This window comes from Anastrepha obliqua, chromosome 2 (genome assembly GCF_027943255.1).
Source record: "Anastrepha obliqua isolate idAnaObli1 chromosome 2, idAnaObli1_1.0, whole genome shotgun sequence".
Taxonomy (NCBI): domain Eukaryota; kingdom Metazoa; phylum Arthropoda; class Insecta; order Diptera; family Tephritidae; genus Anastrepha; species Anastrepha obliqua.
Window position 1 is genome coordinate 131,403,716 of NC_072893.1, and position 16,885 is coordinate 131,420,600.

A 16,885-nucleotide genomic window follows, 5' to 3' on the forward strand; every position below is an offset into this window, starting at 1 on the left:
CTGAAAAAATAAAGTTGTTTTGGATCCCTAGCCATATTGGAATACGTGGAAACACCTTAGCAGACGCAGCAGCAAAACTTGCCACTAAGTCGCCGTTACACACAATATACAGTTTTAACAAGGTCGACCTAAAAAACGCAACTAACAAAGCAAATCGACAACAAATGTTACAACGATGGCAAAACATAAACCATTATTATAAATGCATTAATCCAAGCTTCAACCATCCAATCTTCCCAGCAACAACCACAAGGCGAAACACGATTATTTATACCCGTTTTCGGCTTGGACATACACGCCTGACCCACAGCAACATCTTTCAAAACAACAACCTACAAAACCACGTTTGTCAATTCTGCAACGAAGAGACACTTTCTATCCAACACATCGTTACAAATTGTGAAGCATTACATTCAATAAGACAATCAATATCAAGCCACACAATAGAAGAACTTCTGTCCGAAGTTAACGCAGAAAGCATTAAAAGTTTTATACACTTTATTTACAAAATTAATTTGTATTTTGAAATCTAAATTATACACGAATATTATTATATAAATACTTATGTTTCGTAAAGCTGATGGCCTAGTCGCTAATGCTTTTTTAATTCATTGTGATTGTAATTCATTACTTTTCCAATTTTCAAATAAAAAAAAAAAAATTTTTTATATTATAAAAAAGGTATGTTAAATTTCGTACACCATTAAATTTATACATTGGCAGAGAGAGCACTTTTACCCTTAACAAATATTTCAGTTAATAATTGCTTAAATTCTTATAGGTTATAGGAGCAAGAACAATGTGATGCAGATTCGACAGAAAGTGTGTGTTGCATTTGTCAACAGAATGAAAATAAAGATGCTCCAAGTACGTCAACTGAAGTTAAAGAAAAACTGATTGAAGTGACTCGGCATCACAGTGCATCTGTTGTCACTTCAGAGTATACAAAACACAAATATACTTCGTATTATAAAAAATATCAGAGACGAGTTTTCTCGATCTCTGCTTTTAAGAGTAAATTCTATTAATGATTTAAGATCCATTAGTGCAAGATACCATCGCTTGTGTTATATCAACATTTTAAAACAGGAGCAGACACCAGAAAAAACAATTGATCCACGAATTAAAAATGTTAATGAGGCTATGGTTTTAAATATTATATTATAACTAAAAATTTTATTTTGATAACTATTGTTTATATTACAACTAATGTATGAACAATTTTTGTGAGGAAAAGCAATGCATAACTATATTTTTTATATTAATTGTATAAAAATTATTTAAACAATATAAATAACACAGTGCGACATCAAAAATCAAACCGCACCGGACCTTTTTTTTCTGAAAATATACCTATTCAATAGCAAAACCCTCGCTGTGTTTTTAAAAGTTAGCTCGATTTTTTTTTTATAGCGTTTTGAAGTTTTCTATTTTCATGAGATTTTGGAGTTTTACCTTTACGCTAAATTTGACTTATAAATCGACCTTTGTTTGATTTAATCGATTTATTTTGTCATAGCTTGATGCAGAAATTTCGTACATGTACAAATAAACTTATTTTGAGAAGAACCTATATCTCTATACGCAATTTTGAATACCAAAATTTCGAAAAATTGTATGTTTTTACCATTTTTTACTGTAATTATGAAAATAATTTTATACGTAACCACCCGTTATACACATTTTCAGATTTTTCTATTTTTGCTAATTAGTATTTTTTCCAGATACGGTTTTCCAATGAATATTGGATGTAACAAAATGTGATCGTGAGTAGTGAAAAGCAAGATTGGTCTCACAAGACTTTTAGCCTGTTAAGTACATAGAAAAGTGGCTAGCACACATTCCAAAATTTTTTTTTTTTTTTTTTTTTTTTTTTTTTTTTTTTTTTTTTTTTTGTTTTCCATTATAAATTACGATCTGTTAATATTAACAATAAGTAATTGGTGTTAGTTAGGGTTTGGAATTAAAATGTCCCTTCCCTTTGAAAGAGAACATTATTGTCTTTGGTGGCATTTAGTTATAATTTTACTAATACATAGTTTTCTATAATTTTATATTATTATATTTTATTTTATATCACAGTACGGGCAAGATCTGTGGGTGTTTTGCGCTTTAGCCTTCTTGGTTTAAGTTCCATTTCCGGTATCAGTCTCATCTCATGGTTTTTGTGCTCTAATAGTCGCAAGATGTGCTTACTGCTGCTTCTTTTTACTGCTTCAGTGACAGTGTCTATGCCGAGGTCGCGGTGAATATCGTCATTTTTTATGTACCAATTTGCGTTTGTGATGGTCCTTAGCATCTTAGATTGACTTCTCTGAATGATTTGTAGGTTTGATTTACTGGCAGTCCCCCAAATTTCTAGTCCGTAGGTCCATGTCGGTCTGATTATTGATTTGTATATCATTTGTTTATTAAGTAAGCTTAGGGTGGATTGTTTTCCTAGTAGCCAGTAGAGTTGTCGGAATTTGTTTTTCATCTCGTTTCTCTTGTTTAGTATGTGTTTTTTCCATGTGAGTTTTGAGTCAATCGTTATGCCTAAGTATTTTGCACTTGAGTGTATTTTTATGTCTTCCCCGTTAATTTGGATTGGATATCTTGCAGATTTTCTCTTCGCGTATATTACATGTTGTGTTTTGTCTTTATTGACCTCAATGCCCCATTTTTCAAACCATTTTGTTGTAGCTGATAGCGTATCTTGCAGTGTTTTTGTTGCTGCTTCTTCATTGTGGTTAGCTGACATTAAAACTGTGTCGTCTGCAAATGTAGCTATCATTGATCCTCGAGTAGTTGGCGTTGGTATATCTGCTGTGTATACTAAGTATAGTATGGGGCCTAGTACGCTTCCTTGAGGTACACCAGCAGACGCCGTCAAGATAACAGAGCACTCATCGTCATATTTTATGAAGAAGTGTCTATCAGTCATGTAGCTTTTAAGGATATTAAATATGTTAAGTGGTAAAATGGTTTTTAGTTTATATAGAAGTCCTTTGTGCCATACTCTGTCAAAAGCTTTCGCGATGTCCAAATACACGGCAATGCAATATTTCTTCTTATCGAAGTCGTCTGTAATTTTGTTGACTACTCTGTGAATCTGTTGCACTGTTGAATGTTGTTTTCGGAAACCGAACTGGTGTGAGGGGATAGCGTCTTTTTGTTTTAGAATCGGCGCAATTCTGTCAAGTAGTATTTTTTCAAACAATTTAGAGAGGATGGGCAGCAAGCTAATTGGTCTGTACGAGCTAGCAACAGTCGCGTTCTTGTTTGGCTTGGGGATCGCTATAACTTGTGCAACTTTCCATGCTTTTGGGAAGTATTGTAACCTAATTATTCCGTTGAAGAGGTCTCGTATGTATTTTATTATAGTATCGGGTAGTTCCTTTAGTATTTTCCCATCTATTTGGTCATATCCCGGTGTCTTTTTGTCTTTAAGTTTCTTTATATAATATTTGATTTCTTCTTTTGTCGTGTTTTGTATTGTGTGGTCTGCATTCTCAATTGTGTTCGGCAGATCAATGTCTTTATTGTCCAAGCTATTTGTAAATATTGTTTTAAAGTGGTCAGCTAATGTTTCAGCCTTTTCTTTGCTTGTTCTAGCCCATGTGTTGGAGTTGGTTTTTATTGGAGGCTTGTGTATGGTTGTTTTAGTAAGTTTTTTAGTTGCTTTCCATAGGGAATAGTTGGTAGCTGTAGTTGTTTCGAGGCTGCTAAGGTACTTCTTCAGTTGATTGTCATTATGTTCTTGGAGAATTTTTTTGAGTTCGTTTGATGATTTGTTTAGTTTAGCTTTATCGGCTGGGTGTTTGGAGCGTTGCCAGTCTTTCCTGAGTTTGCGTTTTTGTTTGATTTTGTCTAAAATAAAAGCAGGGATTTTCTTTGTTATTAAGGTGTCTAATATTGGTGTCGATTGTGTTACTGCTTTTATTATGTTATCGTTTAAATATACGATTGCATTGTCCAGTTCGGAGGAGGATTTCAAAGAGACTCGAGTTTCCATGTTTTCTTTTATGACATCACGAAATATATTCCAGTTCGTCTTATGGTTATATAGCGAGGTGATGGTTTTTCTAACAGGTCTATCCTGGAGCGTTATTATTAATGGTGAGTGGTCTGATGATAAGTCAAGGCATGATTTTATTGCAATGTTTTCGTGAGTCAGGTTTTTCGTAATACAGAAGTCGATTAAGTCAGGAAGTTTTTTAGTGTCAGTTGGCCAATACGTCGGTTCTCCTGTGCTTAATATGCTGTTGTTATTTGCCTTAATGGCCTCATATAGGTGTCTTCCTTTCGTGGTGGTTATCCTAGATCCCCATGTTACGTGCTTAGCATTGTAGTCTCCCCCTGCTAGGTATCGATTTCCAACTGATTTAAGATAATCAAGGTATTGGTGTGTTGTATTATTATACTTGGGTGGACAATAAACAGCTGATATATTTATTGGGCCAGTCAAAGTGTTGATGCAGACTGTAGTCGCCTGTATATGTTCTGCTTTATAGCCATCCATTTCCACGCATTTTATTGCTCTTTTTATTATGATAGCTGTGCCTCCATGAGCTTTGTTGTCAGGGTGATTTGTATAATAAATATCGAAGTTTGGTATGTTTATATAGGTCTTCTCAGTGGCATGGGTTTCGGAAATGAGCATGATATCAATTGCATTGTCTGTTAAAAATATTTTCAGTTCTAGTAAGTGGCGGTATAGTCCGTTAGCATTCCAGATAGCGATTATTAATTTATTGTTTATCAAATTTAGTTACAAGCAAGGTTATGATATTCATCATGTTGGTCATTTGAGCAACTAGTTGTTTCATCATTTGTTTCAATTCTTGTAAGTCGTCTTGTTGTTGCGTCGGGTAAGTGTTAGTTGTGGGAGAATGCTGTTTATGGCTCGTTGATGAAGGCATATTTTTGGTAAGTGCTTCTGCGTACGATATTTCTGGGATTATTTGTTTATTTGTGCCAGAGTTCTGATACTGATCTGTGGGTGGCGTTGGCGTTGCTGGTAGTTCTTTTTTACGGAGGGAGGGGAATTTTTGTATTTGTAGGGCTTTGTAGACCATGCATCCTTTATAATTTGCGGTGTGATTTTCGCCGCATAGGGCACATTTAATTTCATTTTTGTTGGAGGAATGATGGATTTTGCAGTTAAGGGTGTTATGTTTACCAGCACATTTTACACATACTGGGTCTTTTGTGCAATAATTCTTCGTGTGGCCATATTTTTGGCAGTTTGTACATTGGGGGATTGTCCGCTTTTGGTGAGGTGGCTCAAACGTGACTCTGCAGTGTAGAAGGGTTACTATTTTGTAGATTTCCTTGTTATTGTCTTGCTGCTTTAGTTCTATAGCGAAAAGCGGGAGAGGTTGTTTTGTGTTACTGCGTTGAATGTTGTGTATATTTAGCACTTCATGACCAAGTTCTGCTAGTTCCATTATGATTTCGTTTTTGTCGGTTGCATGATGAACGTTGCGAAGTATTACTTTGAAGCCTCGTTGGTCTTTAGGTCTAAATGTGTAGAATTTTGTTTCTTTATCTTTTAATAGTTTCAGAATGTTTGTGTAGTGAATGCTTTCTTGTGGTTGGATTTTAATTTCATTTGTTGAGAGTGCTTTAAGTTCGTATTTTGTATCAGTTAGTGATTTAAGGGCTGTTGTTAATGCATGTACATTTTCAACGTTTTGCACATAGATGGGTGGTGGTTTAAGTTTGCGTTGTTCTGTTTGGATTTGTGGTTTTGTTTTCGGTTCTGTCCCACTGTCAGTATGTAGTTCATTCGTTTCAGGTTCTTGTGCTAGCAACTCAAAACGATTGCTTGAATTAGGCTTGTCCAGCCAGTACTCTTTGAGTGTCTTTTGTGCAGTGCCTTGAGTTTTGTTTTTATGTTTTTTATTAGTGTTCGTCTGTTCGTTTGAGTTGTTTGGGGACTGTCCGTCGCGGTGTCGTTTTAGGTTTTCTTGCTTATTTGATTCTTTGGGGCTAATGGTGTAAATATTTTGTACTTGCGATGTTGTGGAAGTTTTTGAAGTTACTGCCGAAGAGCAAATCAGATGTGCTAGGGAACATACTGATGTTGTAGCTGCTGTGTTTGCTGTTGTTGTTGTGTTGGTTGTTGATGTCGTTGTGAGAGGAAGAGTGGAGAGAGCGACCAGTTGGCTTGGTATTGCTAACAAAGTGGAGGAGGATGTACCGGTTGATGTTTTAGATATGTGCGGGAGGATTGGAGTTGATGGTGATGCGCACTGGGCACTCCAGGGAGTATTGATATTAATATCTCTATCAGGCGCGTTAAGGCAACTGTTACCTTGGATGTGGGTTGGTGCGTGTGAATATGTGAAGTATGCATTATTCACTTTTGTTTTTGTTTGAGGCTCTCGCCTTAGAGTTTGAGCGTTATTCACGCTCATTTTTTTTTTTTTTTTTTTTTTTTTTTTTTTTTTTTTTTTTTTTTTTTTTTTTTTTGGTGTTTTAAGAAATTAATGTGTTTTAGGAAATGTCAGTTGGCAACACTGAGTAAAATTGATTTATGCAGAGGCACAAAAAGCTTGCATATTTTTAGGCCGAGCTTATTGTAGCTGGCTGGGTTCGATTTTTGGTTTATTGTTTTAACGCCTTTGTTTGATGTTTTTGTTATTGTTTTATTTTTCACTTTGCTCAAGCTCTGAGCGCCAAATTTTTAATAAGGAGAATTTACTTTTATTGCACACTATTTGTATGTTATTTTATACACCACCGATTAAGAACATTTTCTTTAATCGGGTTTGCACAAATTTATATTTTTTTGCCACTTTATACTCAGGTAATTTTTCACATAAAAAATTCACTGATGGATTCACTTTCGGTTGGGTTAAGGGTTGCCAAAATAAAAAGTATAAAGAAGGTTGTAGTCTGTCTTATCAGGAAATGTTTGTTTTAGAAATTCCAAAATTTGTTCCCAACGATTTTACCTGTTCTAAGATCGCAGCAGTCTTGCGAGATCAGGTTCGTGCATAACAACTCCTAAAACACATTTGACGCGCTAAATATTTTGTGAACAATACGGTTTTTGTTAACATATTTGAATTTATTAATTTCATTTACGTCAATTTTTTATGAATTAAGAAAATAAAAAATGTACAATTGTCCAGCAAATATTAACGTTTTCTGCTATTGTTGTGGACGTTTCACACCAGCGAGTGAAAAGCATGGATCAATCAGTGATGATTTTACTGTGGCATACAGACATTATTTTGATCGTGAAGTTATTTTGAATGTACCTTGGGCGCCAAACATAGAGCTTGTTATGTTGGTTTAGTTAATTGGTTGCACAGCCATGGAATTCTTTACTGATGAATCTGATTACTCTGATAATGATGATGTTGAAATTCAATCATTGTCGAAAAGAGCTCGTCTGTAAGGTTTTAGTACGTAAAAATTCTTTATTTTAATAAAAAAAAATTATAAGAATTCAAGTCTATATTCTTTTTACTTAATCTATTTAATATTTTTACCTATAGAGTTTTTAGATATTAAAAAAAAAATTTAAAGCAGAGTATAAAAAAATTATTTTTATGAAGAAAAATCTTGTTAAAAATTTATTTTTTTAGAAAATAACAAACTTAAAGTTCAGTTTTATGTTTTTATCTTATAAATGACTTTTTTAGTACATTTTGCAACATTTTTGCTAGAAGAAATAGTGAGAAATTTTAATTATTTTCATAATTACAGTAAAAAATGGTAAAAACATAAAATTTTTCGAAATTTTGGTATTCAAAATTGCGTATTGAGATATAGGTTCTTCTCAAAATAAGTTTATTTGTACATGTACGAAATTTCTGCATCAAGCTATGACAAAATAAATCGATTAAATCAAACAAAGGTCGATTTATAAGTCAAATTTAGCGTACAGGTAAAACTCCAAAATCTCATGAAAATAGAAAACTTCAAAACGCTATAAAAAAAAAAATCGAGCTAACTTTTAAAAACACAGCGAGGGTTTTGCTATTGAATAGGTATATTTTCAGAAAAAAAAGGTCCGGTGTGGTTTGATTTTGATGACCCCAAAATTGTCGCACAGTGTAATTAATTCCCCTTCTTCATAGGTTTCTGATTTTAAATAAAAAAAAAACAAAGATTTCAAAAAAAATCATCAAAATCGGAGATATTCTTGAGGACTCCCGAGAAAAAAGCTTCATTGACGCCACTAATAGTTTTCTTTTTTAATTATCCATCGTTGCTTTTTAATGACTGTACTACTTGTGTGCCACATTTGGGGTGTTCATTTTTCATAATCGGTTACCAAATACGGAGAACTTCTTTATTTCACTCATTTTTTATCAAATTATTTTCCTGTGATTCGACAAGTGATTCTGCGCTTTTTAATACAATATTATATTTTTAATTGATTATCACCTGCGCATATACATATACCTCACATACAATGGAGAATAAATAAACCGAATACGTAGGAGCATTTGTTGTTCAGTGATTCAAATTTCATTTGCCCGCTCTTCGCAATCGTTACTCTTTTGTTGTACATAGCAGCACTCTTAAAAAAGAAATACATACACGAATACATGCGAGTACTTATTTCTCAGGTGAGCTGAACTCATTTCCTTCAGTTTGCTTACTTTCATCATTATTTGTCTCATAAGTAATTTATTTATTTATTCTGTTTTCTTGTTTCAAATTATTTTCTTGAGTAAATGATTTGTTTTTAACGAGGCAAGCAGCAGACAGCGGTAATTCTATGATGGAGGCCATTAGTCATAGACATGTCTTGCAGCAAGCGGCAATTGGCTGGTTCAGTGGTTCACGAACTTTTTTTGCTAAATAATCTCCATTTTTGTGTCTTTTGAGCCAGTTGCTTTCAATATTTAGCTTAAACAATTAGTATCCTGAGCTATTCATTGGCTATTGTTGTTGCTGTAACAATATGGCGTAGTTCGGAACTACATATCTAATTAGCCTTTGACAGGCTATTGAGAAAATGAAAGGAGGACACTTTAAAGTTACGAATGGATTCAATAAGAACGTAAAAAAATTCTGAGATGAATAAGAAAATTTTGTAAATAATTATGGTGCCTTTTGTCAACATTTTGGCACTACATTCTTGTTCAACTTTAATATTTTATAGCCTCACAGCTTAATTGTTTTTTCTTTTTTGCGTGCAATCGAACTACTTGCAGTTTGAAATTTAGTCTATTTAGGGAACCACTGTGTTAGACAGTGAGCCAGTCAGCGACGCTGTTAGTCAATTACAGGCATGCATTCATATGCACATATTACTTATGTACGCAATATGAATGTATGTATGCGCGCTGATAACCTACTACTAACCCATTTAAGAAGTAGCTTTAGAAAATTTCTTTTTGTTAAAGAATATGAAGAGAAACACTATTAATTCAGCTGGCACCAAATCAAGTATATATGTATGTAGGAATAAATGGTTTTTTATGTTAATAGATAAAACTTTGATAAGCAAGACTTGCTTTGTTAGTGGCTTGCATTAGCAACCTTTCATTTGTTCCTCACTTCTTACCATTACCCATTATTTCCACACACAGAGCGAATGTAGGGTATGTCGTATGCGTGCAGTGCGAATGCAGTGGCTGGCAGAGAAATTTCATTTGTGCTTTCCTTTGCATCTTTTCATATTTTACCCTTTTCGCATTTTATTTTTTTATTATTTATGATATGTATCTTTATTCTTTTAAAGTATTCTACGCGTTTCGTCTCGGCGCTTGTGATGAAAGCAGTGCTTTGTGTTGGCCTTAGCAATGCACCGACAGAGATAACAGCAGAGGTGGCAGCAGTCAAATAAACAAAGCACAAACAAACCAGTAACATAACAGCTTTTCACTCTGCACTCGATTGTTTGCTGCATTGCACACTTGTTGTACTTGTTGCTGTTATGCGCTGGGACTTACGCTGTTAGCGTACAGTCTACTCAGTCTGCTATATTGTTAATCTGTACAGTTTGTCATATTCTTATGCACAGCTCTGGCTCCAATAGTGCTCTTTTTTAAACACACACATACATACTTGATCCATATTAACATTTTCACTTCAACAGTGCGCTAAGATATGCTTATATGCTGCCGTTATCGTTGCAGTTCCTACTTTGTATGCTTCCCTTGTACCATGGAGCAACAACAAATGTGGGAGTACTTGCAGCCATACTTTATTAAACGATACCTACTTTTCCCTCGTGATTATTGTAAATTTACTTTTTGTTTTTGATTTTTGATTTTTATGAAACTTGCATGTAGCATCATCTGTTTGCTACTCTTGACTTAACTGGGCAGTTGTGATTGGAATAAATGATTGTGTTTGGAGAAATTTTCTAGTTTAATTAATAAAATCGAGTTTTAATGAAGTTAATGATTGAATGTTTTCTATCTCATGCGAATTGTTACCAATTTAAAACCTTCAGCCGCGTCAAGTATTTTCCGTGGTTGATCTATAGTAACACCGAAAAGTTGATACTACCCTTCCGCCAGCTGCCGGTACATTTGAAAAAATTTTCGACCTTGAAAGTTAACTTTGAAGCGAAATACGAGTGCATATGTATGTATGTATGTATGTATCCGCAGGGAATTCTCACTATCGGAATGATAGAATACTTCTGATCAAATATGAACGAGACTTTATCAATAAAACGGTCCGCGGATGACATATGGCAAAAATAAATTTTTTGTTGGATGGTAGGACTGTTATAAGCTTACATATATGTCACATAGTTTGTTTTCTGTGCTACTGTAAACAAGTCAAGCTCGAGTGTGTTTTTCGGATTTAACGATGGAAATTCAAGTTGAACAAAGAATTTGTTTGAAATTTTGTTATTCCAACAAAATTTCGGCTTCAGACCCCTCAAAAATGTTGCATACAACCTATGGGGACTCTGCTCTATCGCGTGCACGTGTTTTCCAGTGGTACAAATCGTTCAAAGAGGACCGTACATCGGTTGAAAACTTGCCTCATGAACGTCAAAAATTAAGGTTGTGCTGACTGTTTTTTTCGATTACGAAGGTGTGGTGCACTCGGAGTTCCTTCCGCAAGGCCGATCGGTTAACGCTGAATATTATTTAGACGTTTTAAAGCGTTTGCGCCAGAACATTCGTCTTAAAAGGAAGGAATTGTGGGACAACAAGTCATGGTTCTTGCATCACGATAATGCACCAGCTCACACATCACGTCTTGTTCGCGATTATTTGAACAAAAATAATGTTAATATCGTTCCGCAAGCACCGTATTCGCCTGATATGGCTCCATGTGACTTTTTCCTGTTTCCCAAGCTCAAGTTGCCGCTCCGTGGAAAACATTTTGAGACAATTGAAGTCATAAAAGAGAATTCGAAGAAGGAACTGAAATCCATACCGAAATCGGCCTTCCAGAAATGCTATGATGATTGGAAAAAGCGTTGGCATATGTGTATCGCCTCCAATGGTGATTACTTTGAAGGAGATAAAATAAAAATTGAACAATAATTAACCGTTTGTGTTTTATTAAATCAGTCTCGTTCATATTTGAGCAGAAGTTATAATAAGAAAATAGCGCAACTCGCTTCAACATATCTTGAGCGGTCTTACGTCCTTTGGTTCTACGACAACCTGGTTTGGGAATTTCGCAAATCCGACTACACAAGAAAATATACCAATGGATACTAACATGTAGAAGAACCTTATGATCGTCAACCTTTTTTCAAGTCTCACGTAATCAACTGAAAAAAATTTTCCAACAAATATCTTAAAAACTACTTAGCCTTTTCTGATGAGAGTTGTGCAAAATGGAACTGGTTCAGAAAGCATTCCAAAGTTTTGCATTCCACAGAACAAAAGTAGGAAGTCGAAAGAAAGCGTTGTGTTGAAACGGAGTGTTGGATAATTCGATGCTAGTTGGACTTACTGCATGGTTGGAAAACGTTTTAGAAAAAAATGCGCTTATTGGATCAGACACTCGTATAGCAACATATATACATAGATCAATATCTGTACATTCTTACACACTGGTGCGTGTAATTGAACACGTGCAGATTATGTGTAGTTGGAATTATGAATGATTGAGTTGATTACTTGAAAATGTAATGCCGCCAAATTTGGCTTAAGCGGTTTATTATGCAAGTATACGGACAATTATACATATAATAATAACATATGCATGCAAACGCCTAAGCAGGCGGAGATACCGTTGAAGCAGAGACAGAAAAATTACGACAAGAAAATTAAAAATAGTCGGTGTGTTAGTGTAACGGGTGGTTATAAAATATTTTGAACTTTCTTGTAGTGAATAAATGTAAAAATTGTGAAATTCTCGTCATAAACTTTTTATTGATACTATAGAGGGCACAGCAACAAATACATATGTACGTGCATGTATTCAAAATTCAATCATAAAAAGTTCCTAGAGAAATATGTATGTATGTATGTATACTAAAGACAAAAGGCAATGAAAACGATGAATCACAAAAAAGTACATCAAAATTATGTGATAAGTAGAGAAATTGAAAAATCATAGTATTAAAGGATAAAATGTTATTGAATTGAAAAGCAGCACTTAAATCACAAAATGGACTGTTATTTGAGGCACTTGGAAAGCATTGATTCTCACGGCCTCATGAAGTGGCGATATCAACACTGTAAATTCAAAACCTTGTAAGATCTTTTTAATTAAAAAAAAAAAAAAACGGCCGAGTCGCTTGGGTCAAATGACAGAATACAGGTTTGCTCTGTTAACTTTCCAGAGTACGGATCGGTCGGCCTATGTTGTAAGCTGGTACGTACATACATATATAGGTGTATGTAGTAAGTAAGCAATATTGTAAATAGTTCTTAAACATGTATTTGCTTTGTGTGTTTTAGTATGCAAATGCCCGTAAATTTTGTTTTGTTGCTCTTATGCGCTGGTACCCGGTATGAATTCGCCTTGGTCAAAGCAATACAAATATGATTGTACATTTTAAAATAACGGTATTCTTTTCTTCGATTTTTTTTAATATTCTCCACAAATTTCAATAAAATTAATACATGCTTGAAATCAGTATGAAGGGAGTGCACGAAAACAAGAAAACCAAAACCACGACAGCACATGGTTTTTTGTTGGTGTTTTATTGCACCTTTGCTTTTTGTTTTTATATAAATTATATATTATACACAATGCATACAAAGATATGTGATGTTATGTATCGAAACCTCACAAGCAAGTGCAATAAAAAATACCAGCAAGAAAATAAAAATATGGATGAGCGAGATGGGTGCCGGATGAAGCAGAGCGGCAGTAATGGCAGGTTAGTTTTCCCCCTCAAACCTCATTCATATTTAAATGATTTTAGTTCATATGTTTGTATTAGTACACATTTCCATGCTTTAATACCTAGGTATACGAGTATGATCATTAAGTAGCCGAAGTCTTATTAGACACAGTAACAATCAACATTAATGATCGGCGTTGAGAGAAGCAGAGAGCAAATTGACAAGACATTTGCTTTTATTCAACGACGGGAAAGAGCGTGCTCAAAAGGGCGAAGAAGAGTGAGAAGTAACAGCTGTTGCGCAGAATTGAGTTATTTATTTTTATGCACTTAAATCAAGTGAAGTTCTCATTTTTTTATTTCTACTATTTGATATTGGATTGCGAAAATTGTTTATGAAAATATATTTTGACTATTTAACTACGAAATCTCTCGGAAGTGACTTAGTTGGCCATAAATTGTGCGATATGATACCGCAAGACTTTTTCTTGTGGGGTTTTCTGAAATTGCGGGTCTATGTCAATAAGCCGCAATCGAGCTATTCCTGGATTTCAGCCACATCAGTACAACAGAGTCGTAGAAAGTTGAACGATGTTATATTTATCAACAGAGGGTAGGGCTTGATAAACTGTTGCAACAACAGCGATGCCGTATTCTATACATAATAGCATAAATGTTCTTAAAAAAAAAATAATAATCTCGTTATTCGTTAAATTCTAACACACAACTTGTGTTATTTCATTTCGACTCGCCCTTATTGGAAAATTCTATACATTTATGTATAGTATTATATGTATGTATGTGCATATGGATTTATGTATGCACATAAATTTTAAACTCTCGAAACGGCATGAGATGCACAACATGGTCAAGAAAAACCATTATATAAAAATCGACAGAATTGTTTATCAACTTCAAGCTTGCGCTTTATTCAAATTTAGTAAGATATAAAACTACGTAGCAAAACCTTTCTACAAATTCTAATTAAAAACTGTGGAATCGGGAGAAAAGTTTGTGCGATTTTCCTAACTTTTGCATAAAGTTTGAAACTGGAGTTTATACGATTTTTGTTACACAATGAGCTATACTTTTATAAAAAGAATTAACATAAAAAAGAGAAGAAAAATAGTAGTCAAAATGTTGATGAGCTATCGTATGTCACAGGCTATAGGTGAAGATGGTAAAAAAACACGACGTAGTCTCCAAGTTTTAGTTTCACATTTTAACAGGTCTATGTGATTTTTTATGTATGTATGTTTGTATGTATGTATATATTTTATTGATAATTGACAGATCCAAGTCATACGAGTATGCGCTGCACATTTCGTAATTGACAAGCGCAGCTCGACCCTCAACAATTACTACTACATAGAGATTGCGGAGAGCTGAGCAAAGGGCTGTCACAAAGGCAGAGAACAGTGTAGAATGTTTCTGTCTAGGGAGGATTGCTGTTGATTGCGATACTTTGATCGTGGGGTGGATATTGGAATACGGCATTGAAAATGTTGAACGAATACAAAGTTACTGTGTAATTTTCAAGTAATTTTAGCAGCTGATGCATGCTTTCTATTTCACACAATAAAAAACTAATAAATAGTACTATGAATTTCGGGCTCAGTACTTATGGGCATTTTTCTTGCATGACGGGGTTTCGCTTTTTTCCATTGCTTCGCGTATACTCATTGTCACACATATAACATTTCACCATTTTATTGGTTTCATAGTAATTTTAGCAAATGTATGTATTTTTGGCTCATTTGACATTTCAAGATTCTCTTCACTTTATTTATTTACGTTCCCTAGTATGTATTAGAATATTTCAGCATTTCACATTGTATGTATGTATAGTACATGTACATATGTATGCATGTTCATAAATATTCATAAAGCCATCGAACACAATAGTAAGAAACTACGACCGAAAAAACAAGTGAAAAACACGCGCACACGAAATTAAATGGCGTTGCACTGTCAGTTGTCTTGACGTTTCGTCGTTTGTGGATACACGATCGTGGACAACAAAAAAAAACCAGAAAAAACAGTCAAGTCAAACAAAGCAAAGCAAACAAGTAAGAAAAACGCTGAAAATCAGTAAGTAAATATGGGTAAGCGCAAACGAATTGCTGCTTGCTTGGGTACTCGCTCTATTCGACAACGCGATCGCTCTGCGCCACAGCAAAATAAACCGGTATAAGAAATCAAAAACACAAACAACAAGCATTGTACGTGCACAAGAAACACCAACAATCACAAATAGCGCGACAGCAATTGTACAACAAACTAAACACAACACAGATATCTACATGTGATATTGTGTGTAGTGCAATACGCGACCGCCATGATCATCAACACCGACCGTTTTCGTTCGTTCACACAACCATTCGGCCGCTCGTTTATCCAACAACTACGCTGTAACTAAAACACGATATCCGGTGCAGGCCTGTACTCGATGGATGTTAAACAGTCAACAGTCACAATTTACTCTTTTCATCTCTATTGCCAACAATATTTGTATGCATGTGTTGGTGTTAACGCCGATAGAGAGAGCCGTGATGCCACATTTACTGAATTGAGCTACCCACATAAGGAAAAATTCTCAAAATCTCCATAACCGAGAATTTCCGCTTGCTTATGAAAGCACCGCCAAACAGAATTAAACATTTAAAAAATTTGGCATACACTGCTTATGTATAAGTAAATCACAAAAGAACGCAGTATCACGTGGTGTGACTGTTATAGCCCCTGGTACGCTCCAGCATGCTTGTCCAGCAGGCTTATATGTGTGCGTGTCGGGTACTTGACGCTAATATCTAAAATTTTTGATTTTCATCATGCAAAAGCCGACAACAAGTATAGTATGTGTGACACGAAGCAAGTACGAGTGTCACCCGACACGCACACATATAAGCCTGCTAGACAAGCATGCTGGAGCGTCACCAGAGGCTATTAAACAACGAGGCTAACACTATAGATTAGAGTAAAGCCTTATGCTTCGAAAACAGTACTTTTCGTTTCTGTAAACAAAGCAGTACAGCCATAGTTGACCAAGTGCTGTGTTTATGGAAAAAGGATCGTCGTTAGAGGTTAGTATTATGGAGATAATCAAGAAACGATAGAAATCCCTAAGACGAATATTGGTCGAGCTACTCGATAGTAAAGCTTAGTAGCCCAACTTAGAATGGGAAGCAAGATAATTTAGTCTTATAAATAAATATCGATTAATAGAGTCAGAGTAAATAACAGTATGGCAACACTGTGTAAGAATGAGTGGTGTTAACAAATTGAAATAAGAGTTGGGTAAGAGAACGTAAACGAAGTAAGCAATTGATGTGCATACAATTTGTATGTAGACGCCGATGCATATGTACATACATACTCGTACGTACATACATACATATATGAAATTATTAGTGTACCCTCAACAGCGTCAAGCCAACGTCGAGCTTTTGATTTCAAGCGGTTTACAGAGACACATATGCAACAAGAAAAGAATATTATTTCGAATTATGTATACATATCACTTCTCTCTGCGCAGCCAGTAACATGTAAAAAAAAAAAAACTCTTGTATTTTACTACATTGATTCATTCAATGTACTATTGCCGTACTTCAAGCAGAGAATGTTAATGGAATGAGAAGGCGCAAATGTTACTGTTAAGAATTT

The 16,885-nt window shown here is 34.8% G+C and overlaps 1 protein-coding gene across 3 annotated transcripts in view; it reads right to left on the reverse strand.

Moving 5' to 3' along the window:
• The window catches only part of LOC129239615 (cytospin-A), a 36,024-nt gene extending 20,351 nt beyond the window's left edge, over positions 1 to 15,673 (reverse strand). The window contains exon 1 of one of the 3 annotated variants that reach the window (XM_054875258.1): positions 15,579 to 15,673. The gene's annotated coding sequence lies outside the window, so the exon portion shown is untranslated. Of the gene's footprint in view, positions 1 to 14,843; positions 15,079 to 15,467 lie in introns of those variants that run through there. The other 2 variants (XM_054875257.1, XM_054875256.1) reach the window with 2 other exon arrangements.
• Positions 15,674 to 16,885: the final 1,212 nt, after the last annotated feature.